This window comes from Octodon degus, unplaced genomic scaffold, assembly GCF_000260255.1.
Source record: "Octodon degus isolate 3935 unplaced genomic scaffold, OctDeg1.0 scaffold00228, whole genome shotgun sequence".
NCBI classification, from domain to species: Eukaryota; Metazoa; Chordata; class Mammalia; order Rodentia; family Octodontidae; genus Octodon; species Octodon degus.
The window spans coordinates 2,171,768-2,187,110 of record NW_004524804.1 but is presented as its reverse complement, the minus strand read 5'-3'; the positions used below and the strand labels follow the sequence as shown (position 1 = coordinate 2,187,110).

General features: G+C 44.4%; 1 pseudogene; it reads right to left on the bottom strand.

Annotated features, from left to right (window-relative positions):
- Positions 1-8,962: 8,962 nt before the first annotated feature.
- LOC101576604 lies at positions 8,963-10,142 on the bottom strand (annotated as a pseudogene).
- Positions 10,143-15,343: the final 5,201 nt, after the last annotated feature.

Here is a 15,343-nt window from a genome sequence, read left to right as displayed (position 1 = left end):
TTTTTTTTTTTTTTTACCAATTTTGCATGTTTATATCTGAGCAGCTAAGCAACAAATTTAAAGATAACATAATGCAGTACAACAATCATTGCTGAATCTCTATTATTTGTTTAGTGAAATTCCATATCCTTTCTAATATTATTTTTTTTTACCATTTTGTATTCGCTTTAAAAAGTAGTAAAAAAGAAAAAAGATATAGGCATGCAAAATGGATCAAACAATATTAAGTACAAACTGCTCTTTTCAATGAACAAGTAGAAATTATTAGTGTAAATATCATGCAACTTGCATTCTGAAATGTTCACATATGATTGATGTGAATTCCAAGTATTGTCTGAAATTCTGTTGTACTCGTGCTAAGGTCCAGAGGCTGTGTCTTGCATCTCGTTCCTTCCAGCACAGGTGCGGTAGTGAGGGGCGGGGTGCGCGGGGCGTGACCGAGCTTGCTCTCTGCCCACGTCAAGCGAAGAAACAAGACAAAGTACGTATACACACATACCAAATGGCCTTCATCCATACACTGCGTGTGTGTCTATGCAGAACAGTTAGGATGGGTGTGGAGCTGCCTTCTCTGGGTTAGGTGGGAGGAAGGATTTGTACTGCTAGTGTTTGGACGGGATGTCATGTCTGCAGCTTGTGCTACGGGTGACCACTGCCAGGACAGCAATACGCAATGTATTGGTTGTTGAAACTGTTCTACTGATCAGTTTTGGAACTGTTTCATTGTTATTTCTCAATAAAATTAATAATAAAAAAGACAAAAACCGAATAAGTAGGAACGCGGGGCAGTAAACAGTTCCACCATCTCCCTTGCTCTCAGGGTTGTTGCTCCCTCCTCTTTGGTAACAGTTCCTGAGAAGAGGTGTCAAAACCACACTTGGTATAGTCTTTGTTCTGCAAAGTAGTTAGCCCTGGACCCACCCACGGGGCACAAGCCACGCTGCACCATCTTGGATGTGAAGGGGCTTTGATCAGGCCTGTGCCCGGCACACGCAGGCCCACAGCAAAGTCTCACTGTTACCGCCCAGGATCGCGGCGCTGCAATGTCAGACCCGAGGCTATATCAGCCTTCTCGGTACTGAGTCAGTTATGCACATTTCCAGGCAAGCCAATTACTCTGTACGTTGAAAACGGGAAAAACAAGTGAATAGGAATTTTTGCTCTTCTGTGTAGTTTACTCATGAATTTCAATTATTTCAACTGTATCTTACCTGATCACCAGCCCCACATTTCTGATCATGTTGTGAATTTTCATTTGCAACAGCTGCCTTATCCTGGGTCAGCAAACTGCCCATGCCTCTTCCATTTCAGTGTCATCCACCAGCTTTGATCAGAATCACCATTCTAAGAATGTTCTTAAAAAAGCACTTAGAGAAAAAACCCATGCCTGTTCAGATTGATGTCACTCTGCATGTACTTAAATACACTTACAGGTTTGATATTCTATCTCATGCAACCCTTGAGCTCCTGGCCCTTCAGTAGTTCTATGCTGGCCTTGTGCTTTTAGTTCACATGAAGTGGCTCTGGGGTTCCTTCCAGGTACTATGAAAACTTCATACCATACCACCATCTCCAACCCTTCCCACTGTGATTTCACACCCTGGAGTCTTGATAATTGAGACCTGGTCTCAATTAACACCTGCAAGACCTGTCTTCTCTTTCTCTTCTGCCCATGTGTCTATTTTCTTCATTGTTAATTGCTCTGAAAAAGTGCAAGACCACGGAAGTGGGTCTGCTCTGTTTAGGATCTGAGCGACTGAGTTCAGAGTGCAAACAGCTGCAGGGAGCGTTAGGCACTTCCGCCGCTCACCGTACCAGTTCCTGTCTTTCTTCCTTGCTTAGTTTTGCTTTGCACTGTTCCTAATTTTGCTCCCACCATTTTCTTGGCCACACTTAAATTCCTAGGCTTTCATATCTCCGGGGCTTTGAGAAGCTTGCTGCTGCAGTCCTGACTGCAGTGTGAGCTAGCACACTCTTAAAGTGCTTTCCCTCTTCAATTTAACTCAGCACTTCACTTTCCCATTCAAACTAATAACAAAGAATGAAAACAAATAAACACAGAGCTCATTAGAGAGATTACCTCCTTCTACAAGTAGGTCCACAAATCATGCTTAAGCATCATCCAAGGCTTAAATTACAGAGCCCTGGACCTCATCCCTCACTTGTTAATTTGTCACGCCAGGGTGTCGGTACTCCAGTCCTTCAAGTGAGCCCCCCAGGGGAGGTCCAAAACCCCCTGGGGTTGCCAGCCTCTTAGGATGAACAGCTGTGTGCCTCAGCTTGACAGAGCCCCAAGGCCCCAAGTTAAACCGGCTGCTGAGGTGTTTTCAGATAAGTGCAGAAGATTCACACTGCCTTTCGGAACACCATCAGGAAGGTGAATAACTGTTGAAGGCCTGGATGGCACAAGAGGTGCAGGAAAGAAGGGCCGCCCCCCGCACTGCTTGACGAGCGAGATTTTATCTTCATCTTGTTTTGCTCTTGAGCTGGGATTTCTTGACCAGATCACAGTACTAAGCACTCTTGATGTGACCACGGAACTTCTCGGATGCCACAGAGGTGAGCCCACGCCTCTTGGGCATTCTATGTTGCTCTGTATTCTCTGTATCTACATTATGCATATCTGTATCTACACCTACGTCATCTGTATCCATCTGTATATCTACATCTACCTCTAACTGTATCTACATCTATACCATCTCTAACTGTGTCTATGTCTATCATTCATCTATACCCAGAAAGGGTGAGACAGAAAGAACCTTAAATAACAGCATTTCTCTTTCTAAAGAACTACAATAGCCTCCTTAGTTCTCTTATTCAAATGCCATATTTCAATAATTTTAATGTTACAATTTCCAATATTCTGAAAGTTTTAAAAATGTTCTTAAGAGTGTAATTATCTCTTAAATAAGACAGCACATTTTATAGTCACATTTACATTAGCAGAGCTTTTGTGGCAGCGATAAATATGCAAAATGGCATCCCTGCTACTTGTGATCCGCCACATTAGATATGTAATCTTTATTCCAAAACATGGTGTATTTTTTCTCTATGTAAATCATTGTGCTAGACTTGATGAGGAGACAGAGCTGCCCACTGATGTTTTCAGCCAAGAGGACAAAGATATTTCTGGCTGTCCCCATCTCCTGCAGATGCCTCGCATCTGTCCTGTACGGCCCAGCAGTATAGTGACATAAGCCAGGCATGCAGGCTTGAACACCACATGTCCCTCTCAGTTGAGTGAGGGAAGGTGCAGGCAAAGCACCCAATCAGGGAAGAGTGGGCAGGGGTTGGATCCTGGGCATGCGGGAGGGGGACCCAGAGATGCCAGCGAGGAGTGGAGATGAGAGGGGGCACCAGGCAGGATAAAGATGCACCATGGACAGGAACTCATTAACCGCAAGGAGCACAAATGTCACATGCTCAAAACGTGAGCTAAGATTAATATCAGCAAGAATGAACATGGGGAGGGGACATGGAGGAGAGGGAATGGGAGGGAAGGGTTTTTATTTATTTTATTATTATTATTTTTTTGGTGGAACTGGGTATTGAACTCAGGCCCTTACGCTTGCCAGGGAAGCGCTTATTCCACTGAGCCATCTCCCCGGCCCCTAGGGTTTTTAAAAAAGAAACATTGTATGAACCTGGCCTCCAGGAAGCTCCACAGCATGTACTGCAATCTTGTACTAATGAGAAGCGTGTAGATGCATCCGACCTGATGTGAGGCCAGTAGAGTTTGGTAATAATTATACAAGTAACACAATTACAGTCTTGCAAACGTGCCATCTTAGTTGTGAGCCACACAATGCTGCTCTTCTATATTTTCAAAAGTGCTTGTCATTTTTTGGCTCCTAACAAACTGCAATGAATGATAAGCAAACTGTAATGCCCCAGACCTGAGACATGCCTCCTGGTTGCATGCTAAGGCACAGCGGGGACAGTGCCCCCCACGGAGCTGACACACTGACAAGAAAGAGCCAAGTGATTTCTAACAGCTCACACGTCCTCCCTGAAGAATGCCCGTAGACAGTGTTTCTTGGGCCGAGGAGTTGGCTCAGCAGAATAAATGCTTGCCTGGAAAGCATAAGAACCTGAGTTCAATCCCTGGTTCTACAAAATTAAAAAAAAAGAAAAGTCCCATAATTTAAGGGTCGGGGAGATGGCTCAGTAGAATAAGCGCTTCCCTGGCAAGTGCAAGGGCCTGAGTTCCCCAGTTCCACAAAAGAAAAAAAAAAAACAAACAAACAAACAAAAAAAAAAGAAACATTGTTTCTTGGGCTGGGTTGTCCTGCGCTTTAGGACAGGACCACGGAGTCGCCCCAGAAGCTGGGCTGCCTGGGCCCAGGACGCTGGGAGGCGACTGCGGCCACCCTGTTGGGAGGGACACGACTGGCAAGCACCTGTGCTGTCTGGACAGGCTGGGAAGGAAGAGCTGCGTGTTCCCGCTTTGACTTCATCAGTGCAGTCAGAATAAAAGACCCTGGGAATTCGGAAAGCCGAACCCTGCTGGACTACTATTAACCCCGTGATGAGATGGAGAAGGCAGGAAAGGCAGCCCCTGCCAGGCAGCTTCAGGACAGCACGCAGTGAGCCTCCTGGGAATGCCGGCCGTGAGCGAAGCACCACGAAGAGTTCTAGAACAGCTGCGGATCCCGCGGGGAGCCTGCCAAACGAAGCAGAAGCAAAGAGTGAACCTTCCTGGATTAACCTGAAGACATTGCAGGCTCTGCGAAGAAGAGACAATTCTTCTCTGCCGACTGAAAGTAATCTCTCATTAGTAAGCGGCTCTGAGGGGGCTTTAAACAGCTAACGGGCGGCGCTCTCCTGCCGCCATCGTGCGAGCGCGCTCCCTCATAGTCCTTCATCCTCTGCTGTCCGTTGTGCCCACCTACAGACACACGAGGTGCGTGTGGGCTTGCGCTTGAGGACGAGGCCAGGAGCCAAGCGCGCAGCCGCATTAAGTCCAGGGCAGTCTGGGCGGAGGAAGAAGCGTTTACAGGAGCACTGGAGAGTGTACTGGGTTACTTAGAATGCAGGGTGAGAGTTGGGCAGCAAATTGGTGCAGAAAAGTAGAAATACAGTTTAGGAACTATTAATAATGGGCTTTATTTTGTGCTTTAAGAAAAACATAATTGCCTCTAAAAACAGAGAAGTAAAATAAATTGTTGAGATGTTTTAAACAACAGTGAGGCAATGTAGAGACAGTGTCGGAACATTTGCACGGATGTGGGGAAAGTTAGTGCAGATTACAAGCAGGAATTAGTCACAGTATGTCCCGAGCTGCACTAGAGGAAGCCTGCAACAAACAGAAAAGAAACATTGGTGATGCCCTTGTGATGATTCATTATCAATTGGAAACATTTTTCACAGTCAGAGGTATCATGATTTTTCAAATTTTTATGATTTGGTAGTGATATAACTGAAGAAAATTTAGGGAAAATGAGCATTAGGACAAGTAACAATGATTTCAATATATTAGAAGCTTCGAAGTTACACGTGAAGCACACACATTTGGAGGTAATGAATGACAGATATTTTAATTTTTCCATCATGTTAAAGTTTTAACAGTCACTAACTGTATATTTGGGAGCTCTTTGTACCTTTAACTTTGGGCTAAAAGTCGCTTAAGAACTCGGCAGTTCGCAGCACTCGAGGCGTCCAGCATGCCCGCGGGCAGCTGGCAAGCGGCCGACTGCCCCTTGAAGTCCGGTCGGTGCCCTGGCGCCCTGCAGGCTCCCTTCACGCCCGTCTGATGGCACTTGTCCTGGGAATTCACGCCTGCACGGGCACGTCCGACTACACTTCTTCCCCAGCGGGCTCTCCCTTCCTCAGTCCCGCGTCCGCTTTGCTTGCTTTTGTCCCTTCTCTTCTCCTTTGGCTTTCCCTTCCTCCTTCCCCGCCCTTCCCAGTCCCTTTCCCACTCGAGGGCTGTTCCCCCACTTGCCTGGCCGGTCCTCCTCGGCCACGGTCCTCCCGAGCCTGGTGGTGAGAGGCCCCCAGCTGGCGCACGGGCTCCCTGGGAGGGCGGCGCGACGGCCCGCGCGCTGGCCAGCTTCGTTCTCTTGCTGTCCAAATTCAGCAGAGTGAGCCACGGCAAGAGGACTCGCACAGAAGAACGTCACGGTCACCGCGCTCCTGTCACCCCTTCCCTCATGTCCCAGGTGTCCAAATCACAATCCGGCCCCAAGCACAAGGAAGCGAGCGGGTCTCTCTGCCCGGTGACCAGAACAAAGAGGCTTGCACGCAGGACGGAAGATTATGTGGCCTAGGGGTCACGTTGGGTACCTTCTGGAACAAAATGCAAGTTCTCTAATTTTTGTTAGGGTGTCAAAAACAAAATTAAAAAAATTTACACTATGTGTAAATTTGACAGAATGAAGAAAACATTAAAAATCGAAAGGGTAAGATGCCTATTAGGAACAGAATGGAGAATTACTTAAAGAATTGCAAATGAAACAAACATCCAAGGTAATTGTGAAAATCTTAACCTCGTACTGAATATTTTTTCATTACAATATGAAAATAAAAAATTAAAAGTATGATGATGCCTTTAGCACGCGTATGTCTTGGGCTCCGCTCAGTGCTCCGCGCCGCCCACGTGCGTGGGGTTCCTGCTGCTACGGCTTCCCACAGCCTGCGGGACAGCGCACGCATCCTGCGGGGAGGGCGCGCAGAGGCGAGCAAAGAGCGAGCACGCAGCGCAGGCAGCCCCGGACCTCCCTTCCTGCCCGCGGCGCGGCCTCCCAGGCCCGCACCTCGCAGTGCGCCGCGGCGCATGGAGCCTGCAGCGCCGGCCTCGGGAGGCCTCCAGGGTGCAGGCGAGCGCGCGCTCGGTGTTCACGGGTGGCTCCCGTTCTCTCTCCCGCGTTTCTGCCTTGTGACAGTGAGCCTCCTGCACTGAACTGCGGGCAGCAGTGCGGTGGAATGAGCCATTTGTATTTCTGGTCATGTAAGTTTCATTCTGATAATTTTTGTCTTATGTACCTACCCAAGCAGATTTTACATTTTAGAACAGTTTCAGGCTCACAAAAACCATGATTTTCTGGCGTTAGCGCCTGGCATTAGCGTGCGTACTTACTGTGATGCACGCGCTGTGACGGACACACCGCTGTGCACTGTGGACCGTGGTCTAAAGTGGGGTTCATTTCTTCTGTTTCGCTTGGTTTTGATTTTGGTTTTTGAGACAGGGCCGCCCGTGCATTCCCGGCTGGCTGGAGCACGCAGAGGCCCAGGCTGTCCGGGAGCGCCTTCCTGGCGGGCCCTCCCCTCCGCTCCCTCGTGCTGGGAGTGCCGGCACGCGCTGGCACACTAGCTACCGTTCACTGCTTTGTTTGATTTTGTTTTATGTTGTATACTCTCGACCAACACCTGCCGTGTGTCTGCCACCAGTTTCACTGCCCCAGAAGCCTCGGTCCCCTCAGCACCTTCCCCGTGCTGTGCAGCTGCCGGCCCACCCGGTTCGCTTCTTGCTGGGTATCTAGTACGTTGGGATCACGCGTAAGCAGTGTGGCTTCCCACGTGCTGCACTTTCAAAGCCCCCTTGAGGCTCTTCCCTGCACTCCCATGATTGGGCGGCTCAGCCCCTCACATTGCTGGATAATTTTGCTTTGGAAGGAGGCGCCACGACTCACCCACGCATCTGCTGATGAGCACCTCGGTTGCGTCCAGGTTTTAGCAATTGTGAACGAAGAGGAGGCTGCAGCGCTCAGCTTCTGCAGGGCCCCGGCCTGGGGACGCGCTCCACGCCCGCCGCTGTGCTGCCGGCGTCGTGCTTTGGTGCGTGCCGGTGGAGCCAGCAGCTCGCAGTTCCAAGTTGCAGTTCATAAGGACGTACACTGTGCGCCATCTTTTCGCATACTTTTCACACCTGTGACCTTGACGGTCATTGCACATTATTTAAGTGGGTTGTGGTGCCTTTTTTAATGTTAAAGTCCTTTGCATAGTTAAGCTAGTCTTTCAGTAGGTTCACCTTTGTAAATATTTCTCCCCTTTTGTGTCTTATTTTAATTCTTTTAGCAATGCTGTTCACAGGAAAAAGTTTTTAACTTTGATGAAAGCTAACATTGTTTTTATTTTCATAGATTATGCTTTTGAAGTTCTGTCTCCACGTTACCACCAAATGTAGGGGTACTGGGATTTTCTCCTGGCACGTTCCACGAAGCATGCTCCACTCTCTTCTGCCTTTATTCCTATGGCCTGTCTTAAGTTAATTTTTAGAAGCAAGATTTCTTGCTGCACATTTGTCTGGCCTGTGAGTAGCCTATTGCTTCAGCAGCACTTGTTGAAAAAAATCAATCCTTTTTCCTTCAAATTTCGAAGGAAATTACTGTCAGCTTCCTGTTGTGCCTCTTCCCATGCCGGTGCCTGTGTCACTGGCTCCCCAGGACGTTCGTTGCTTTGTCTGTCCCTCGCTAATCATATTCTGTTGTTATTACTTCAGCATTTCATAAATTTTGAGCTAGGCAGTGTCAATCTTCTGGCAATTATTTCTCAATATTGTGTTGGCTCTTTGGGGTCTTTTGCTTTTCTTTGCAAAGTTTAGAGTCAGTTTTTGCTCCTCAAAATAATTTGATATGATTTTGACAGACACTGTTATGAACCAAACTGATAAATACCATTATCATGACAATATTCATGTTCTTATGTGTGAAAGTTTATATTATTATTATTAATTTTGATTTCTTCAAAGTTTTGTTGCTTTCCTCCTAGAGACATTTTTCATGTTTTGTTAGTTTAATACATCAGTGTTATATTTTTATATAAATGTAAATTGTTCTGTATTTTATTTTATTTTCAAAAATGATAAAGTATTTATTAATAATGAATGAAAAACTCATACATCAGATGGATACAAATTCTTATTTAAAATAGTACAGTTTATTAAAATTACATAAAGTCCTTAAAATATACAACACGTACAGTAGCCAAAGTCCTCCAGAAGCTCATGCAGAAAACTCTATAATTAGTAACTTGGGCATTTTAATAACTCTGCAGTTTCTTCAGACAGTTTTCATCCTTTCCATTTTCTGGAATGTTGTTTCCTCTGAGATGTCTTTCAGACCACAGTAATTACTAGCTGAGGCTCTGGGAGCTGAATTTGTCTGCTCCGTGTGACAGCCAGAGGGTGGAGGCACTCGTGCCGGACTCTCCGTGTTGGCTTTCCCATCGGGAGTCACCAGGTCTCTGTCACTACAGGAGGCACAGCTGTCACTCACTGCATGAAACTCCACATATTCATTCTTCTTAGACAAAAGCATTTCGGTTTCAAGAAGAGTACCCGACTTGGAAGGTTGGTCCAGGCCTTTTCAGCTGCTATCGCTTTCCCTTCCATTGTTTCTTCCAAACAGTTTGGTCTTTTCTCTATCCAAGTCAACTTTCTAAGTTTTTTATTTTATTTTTTAAAATTTTATTTTATTTTATTTTCAACTTTCTAAGTTTTGCTTGAGGTTCAGCAAGCACAGTTTGCAGAGCAGAGAGCTCAGGATTGCTCTTTATACCTTCCCCCTCAGCCTCAGGTGGAGGGACCTGTAGCCCAGCAGCCTTTACCTTAGAAGCCTTCGCGTCTGATGCATCACATACTTCATTGTCTTCTGTTACTGAGCTTTCTGTCTCTTCAGCAAGGTTAATGTCATTTTCATTATACAGATGGTGGATCACCAGAGCTTTCTTCCTTCCTGAAGTCATACATCTGCCAGCGACATCAATGCCAACAAGTTCCACAGGTGTTTTCTCTTTGCTTGATGAAGGTTCTGAGTGAGAAGAAATGATTTTCTTTCTTGGTTGTTAAGGAGTCTCATCAACACCAGACAATTCCTTGTGCTTTTTCATCACACAGTTCAAAACATCACAAATAATTTTGATTTTCCATTCTGCAAACCCATGTTGCATAAATTGCTTTTTTGTCAAAATTGTTTTATAATCAAATTGATCATGATGAAGCTTACAGACAGTGACTGGAAAGCACAGGTCATTCTTCACTATAAGCACTACATTGCATTCTATGAGATGCTCTGTCACATAGGGAGAGCATGAGGTCAGAGAATAGCTGATGATGGGCAGTGTGGCTGCACCTCTTCAGTATAATTTAATAAGCGAAGTACTTGCTCTACTTTTCATAAGCCTTTTAAGCCATCTGTTGCCATCATTTAACATTAGACTCAGCTCCAACTGTTAAAATAATTTTCACCTGATCATCCACCTGCCCCTGGGGTCTCCGTGAGGACAGCAAAGGATGCAACCTCAAACCCCACCAGCGCGCAGCCTGGCCGGCTCCTCGGGGTCACCAGCTGCTGCCCAGGAGAGGAGCATCCCCAAAGTCTCAGGCAGAGCCCGGCAAGGACTGGGGAAGGGGCCAAATAGCAGGAGAGAAGCCGCAGCCAGCCTCCAGCTGCCAGTTGTGGAGCCAGGGCAACATGTGCCCTGTTGTGTATTTTAAAGTGCGAATTTATAATCTTTCATTGCTGATATTTGGAAAGCAATTATCTACTGAATAATAATCTGTGTCTGCTATAATTGATTATTAATTCTATGAGATTGCTGATGTAGTAGCAGTTGATATTGATTCTTTAGAATTCTTTCACAGGTATGTCTGAAATAAATACAGCTTTATATTTTTCTATCCAATCATAACTCTTTTATTTTATGTTTCATGCCTTATTTCTTCTCTTCATGATGGCTTCCAGTATGATGTTAAAGTATCTTGCCTTCTCCTTTCTATAAAAAGGAGGAAACATTTCATTTCACACATGTTACTACACAGTGAGCTATGCATTTTTTTGGTAGAAATTTTTACCCAGTTGAAATATTCCCATCTAACCTTAGTTTGCTAAAAGATTTTATGAAGAGAGAGTAGATATAAATGCAATAGAGATGAAGAAAACAATACAAAGAATTAATGAGTCAAAGAATTGGATCTTGAAAGAATAAATGAAATTGATAAATCCCTCACCAACCTCATTTAAAAAAGGAAAAAAAAATCTACTCTCACAGGATGGAAGATGCAGAAGAAATGGACAGATTCGTAGATTCCTAGACACATATGACGGCCAAAGCTGAATCAAGAAGGTGCAGAAGTTCTGAAATAACCCAGTATCACCCAATTAAGTGGAAAGTGTAATCAAAACCTGCCCCCTCAAAAAGAGAAAACCCAGGTCCTGATGGATTCACACCTGAACTCCACAGGAGTTTAGGGAGGACCTAATGCCAACTCTTCAAAAACTCTTCAGTGAAATTGAAAGGGAAGCAATCCTCCCAGATTCATTCAGGGAGGAAGTATTACTCTGACAACTAAACCAGGGAAGGGTCCAACCAAAAAGGAGAACTACAGGCTGATCTTCCTAACAAGCATAGATGCTAATTTTTAAAAAAATTATAGGATAAGCGTTTCCATTGCTTTGCGAAATATTATGCAAGACTTCCAAGCATGCCACTTATAGTAAGTGATGAATATTCTGAAGAGAAATTACAAGTGGTGCCTTTTAGGGGTCCTAGAATATAACTAAACAAAGTCAATCTTAGCACTGCCCTGTGCTATATTGATTGGTGTCAGATAATACAAAACTTAGAACACAGAATTTAAAAATACAACCATTTAAAATAAGTTTAGAAAACAGATTTATAATGAGGGAACAGTATTTTTATTATAATTCTATTTATTCTTTTTTGTATTAAGAAAATATACAAATATTCTTCAGGAGTGATTTATTTATTTGAAACCCATAAAATTTTATTTACAGTGATATAATTCACTAGTATTACAAATTCTATGGGATCTTAATAAAACAAGTGTACAGTTTTTTTTTTACTGTTTATATTCCCCACAAATGTTATCTTTATACTATATGGTTTCTGTGCTAACATTTCAAATCTATCATTTCATATACCCAGATCAAGTCATTCCTTATGGGTCAAAGTGAAATTTATCACAAATTTCCAAGAAATACATTCGGAATATCCCATCATTCTACTTACTGCTCAGTGCATTGGGAGAAAGGTATAATATGTAATACCGAATAGAAGATACATAACTCGAGGAAGTTGCACATTTTTCTCCAAAATGAAAACAACTAGATTAATTAGGAAAATTTAATTTTCCTTCATTCTGAGTGAGAAATTAAAACCAAGTGACTTAAAATCAACAGTTATATGAGTAGAATCATATTTTAAGTAGTTTCAAAAGAAATAGAAACTAGATTATGAAAGATAATCCAAGTAAAAAATGGAAATGATTTGCAGATTACATAAAAGTCAGAAAATGCATTGCTATTTTTTATTTTGAACATAATATATCTATAAAGATGATACAGAATTCCAAACCAAGGTGATAGGAAATTAACAATAGTTATATATTGCATGTTGGTATCCTCAAAGTAGTTGCTTAGATTACCAGATATGGGCATGAAAACTTGATCAAGCAATATAAGCGCTGACAGTTCCTTTCTATGTACTAAATAGAAATTAGCAGTACAATTATCTTAGCTATCTTGTGTGGACATATGGAGCTACCTTGTATATTCCTTCTTTTCTCCTTTCCCCCATCCCAGTTATTGAGACTGTCTTCATTACTCCTCTCTCGTTGCTGGGACAAATACCCAACACTCAAAATGAAGGAAGGAAAGGTTTATTTAGCTCACAGTTACTGGAGGTTTCAGTCCACACTCAGCTGGCACCAAGGCAGAGCGGCACACGGCAGAAGGCAACCTTTCATGGCGGCGGCAAAGAGCAAGAGCACAAGGGAGGGGTAGCAGCAGCTCAGGCAGCTGGCTTCTCTTCCCACCTTACACTGTAATGCAAATTACCTGCCCCAGGGCAGGTGCAGCATCCACACCCACAGTAGTCAATCACAAACTCCAGAAGCCCCCCCCCCCAAGACTGCATGAGGCTTTGGAGGGACACCTAGACACAAACCATAACAGAGACCATACTCATAAGTAAAGTAAATCAAATTCACACACATAAACATCATGTTATCTCCCTAGTGTGAGAAAATCAAAGAGTAAATAAGATTCAAAATGTAAATTGACATTGTGAAAGGGAAAGAAACAGCATGGCTATTTTTTTTATGTATTTAGGACAAGGCTTACAGGGTCTACAGGGCCTACAGGGTCTATAAGGTCTACAGGACCTCCAGGGCCTCCAGGGCCTCCAGGGTCTACAGGCTCTACAGGGTCTATAGGACCTACAGGGCCTACAGGATCTATAGGGTCTACAGGGTCTACTGGGCCTACAGGGTCTACAGGGCCTACAGGGTCTACAGGGTCTACAGGGTCTACAGGGTCTACTGGGCCTATAGGGCCTACAGGGTCTACAGGGCCTACAGGGCCTACAGGGTCTACAGGGCCTACAGGGTCTTCAGGGCCTATAGGGTCTATAGGGTCTACAGGACCTCCAGGGTCTCCAGGGCCTCCAAGGTCTACAGGCTCTACAGGGTCTGTAGGGCCTACAGGGCCTACAGGGTATACAGGGCCTACAGGGTCTACAGGGTCTATAGGGTCTACAGGGCCTACAGGGCCTACAGGGTCTACAGGGCCTACAGGGTCTTCAGGGCCTACAGGGTCTATAGGGTCTCCAGGGCCTCCAGGGTCTCTAGGGCCTCCAAGGTCTACAGGCTCTACAGGGTCTATAGGGCCTACAGGGTCTACAGGGCATACAGGGCCTACAGGGCCCACAGGGCCTACAGGGCCTACAGGGTCTACAGGGCCTACAGGGCCTACAGGGTCTACAGGGTCTACAGGGCCTACAGGGCCTACAGGGTCTACAGGGTCTACAGGGTCTACAGGGCCTACAGGGCCTATAGGGCCTACAGGGCCTACAGGGTCTACAGGGTCTCACTACATAGATCAGATTTGTAGTGATCCTCCTGTTTTCAGCCTCTCAAGTGCTGGGATCACACACAACACCAGGCTCAGTTGCCCTCTCAGTGTGCCCCTGGGGCAGGGCTGGCATGGCAGGCCAAGGACCAAACTGGGCCTCGGCACTCTGCCTAAGTAAGCACTTTAGTCCATTGAGCTATCTGGCTGGCCTGCACTGCTATTTTTTTTCAGAACCTGGGACTGAACTCAGGCCCTTGTGCTTGCCAGGCAAGTACTTATTCCACTGAGCCATCTCCGTGGCTCCTGCATTGCTATTTTGAACAAGAAAATTATTGCTCAGATTTTTTTGTGATATTATTTTATTAACTTTGGAATGATTCTTATTACAAAATTATGTGAATTCCTTCCTCTATTCCCTTCCAAAATTTTTGTAATTCATTTCATTTGTATATAAGCATACACAAGCACATACACATAAACACATTACTATTTTACTTTGAGCAAATCATTACCTATTAGATAAAACAAAAATCAAAATGAAATTTAAAATTTTTAGCTTATTCATTCATCGTTGTATTATTTTATTATTAATTTTATTGAGAAAGAAAGAGCAATGAGACAGTTTCAAAAAATGTTAGTAGGACAGTTACAATAATTAATACATTAACTAATAAGCACTCAGACAAAGGTCTGCTTTCTAGAATTTGTAAAGAAATAAAAAACATTAGGGCCCCCAAATTTAAAGACCCAATCCAAAATGGACATCTGAGATGAACACACACTTCTCAGAGGAAGAAACACAAGAAGCTAATAAACACATGAAGAAGTGCTCCACATCACTAGCCATCCACAAAATGCAAATTAAAACAACATTGAGATACCATCTCACACCAGAAAGAATGGCTATCATAACGAAATCACCCAACAACAAACGTTGGAGAGGTTGTGGGGCAAAAAGAACCCTTCTCCACTGCTGGTGGCAATGTAGACTGGTACAACCTTTATGGAAATCAGTATGGAGACTCCTTAGAAAAGTTGGTCTGTAAATCCCCTTTAAACCAGCTATTCCTCTACTGGGAATTTTTCCAGAGGATCTGAAAACATCATATCATAGGGATATATGTGTGCTTATGTTTATAGCAGCACAACTTGTGATAGCCAAATCTTGGAAGCAACCAAGAAGCCCATCACCTGAGGAATGGATGAAAAAGGTGTGGTTTTTCTTGTTGTTGTTGCTCAGATTATGAGGCACATGTTAAACAGAGCCTTTGCTTCTCTCCCCGCTAACCCACTGCCGCAAGGTGTGTCAGCTCTCAGGCTCTCGCATGATGGCCGGCTCCGTGCACTGAGGTCAGTGAGCTGCCAAAAGCCTTAGTGTTCTTCCTTGCTAACAGGGGCAGTAATAAAATGGAGTTTATTAATATTTAAATAATGTCACATTAAACCAAGTATAGTTGTCATCTGAAGTTAATGAGAAAGAAATCAAGCCTCACCTTGATTTCACGTATCACAGCAGCATGAGTAGAAGCAGA